At 36.3% G+C, this 1,161-nt stretch overlaps 1 pseudogene; it reads right to left on the bottom strand.

The window, feature by feature from the left end:
- Positions 1-223: 223 nt before the first annotated feature.
- On the bottom strand, positions 224-680 carry LOC108767642 (uncharacterized; annotated as a pseudogene).
- Between the last annotated feature and the right edge of the window lie 481 nt (positions 681-1,161).

The following is a 1,161-nucleotide window of genomic DNA, read 5'->3' as shown; positions in this document are numbered from 1 at the left end:
TTCAGTATGTTCGCAGATTTCGTGACAGTGGACGCGATAGCGAGAAGCCGTGAAAATTTTTTGTCAACGTTATCAGTCATTGCGGTTAAGGAGGAAATGAGACGATTCACACAATATTCAAGGTTAAATATATTAAGTACAGTGCTTTTCGACATGGATAGACGAGCTGTACTTGTTTCTAAGCGCAGTATTGGTAGATTATTGATTCGTCCGAAGTGTAACGTTAAATTTCCAATATACAATACAGACGGCGTCGCGCGTATTCCTCTATTATTCTCATCGTACTGCAAAAGGGACAAAATGACGTGTTTTTGTTCAAGAAGCTCTTTCCAGATGTCCGGTGAAAGCGGAATCTCTTTACCGTGAGAATCTCCCAAAATGATAGTTACGTAAGAAGGAAGTTTGACATTAATACCAATGTTCAAATATTTGTAGCCAGTTACGGTTAACGGATATCTTCTCTCGAGAATGCATATGATAGAACGATGTGTGATTTGATGTCTGTAATTAAAGAAAAAAATCAGTGAATGGAAAAAAAAGGATGCAAAGAAAATAAATACTTACTTATTTGATGTGTTTTCATTATCAAGATTTTCATCATCGAATGATCTCTTCACACCCCCTTCGTTAAGATTGTTCTGTTCCATGAGATACTTTTCAATATCCGCGTTGTTGAGCATTGATGTGTATTCTTACAATATTATCCTCGCGATTGAACACGTTGATGTTGTCGGAATGACTGTTCCTTGTATACTAATCGTTTAAAACTATTATAGTATTGATTATATATATGTCCTTCCATCTTTCCCCTCTCCTTCTTATTTCTCGTTGTGTTTTATGTAGTACTCGATCGAAGTAGTCGAGTCAAGATATTCTGCATTTGTTGCAATAATCCATCTTTCGAACATTCAACGTTGAGTATGTTTATATCAAATTTACTAGCTTTTGTTACAGTTCTCGTGAACTCGTTAAATTGGTAGAATTGTTGTTTTTTTAGCAAAGTACAAATTACCATCCATATATCGGAAGGCTAAGGTGGGACCTGACGGTATTCCCGGAAATATCGCTTGTAACGAGTGATATGAACGAACACTCATATTGCATTCATCTATTTGCGCCACATCGTTATTATTGAAGATCACATAGGTTTGTCCTCTGTTA

Source organism: Trachymyrmex cornetzi, unplaced genomic scaffold (genome assembly GCF_001594075.2).
Source record: "Trachymyrmex cornetzi isolate Tcor2-1 unplaced genomic scaffold, Tcor1.1 scaffold704, whole genome shotgun sequence".
In the NCBI taxonomy this organism is placed as follows: Eukaryota; Metazoa; Arthropoda; class Insecta; order Hymenoptera; family Formicidae; genus Trachymyrmex; species Trachymyrmex cornetzi.
The sequence above is the reverse complement of the archived record's forward strand: the minus strand, read 5'-3'. Positions and strand labels throughout refer to the sequence as shown.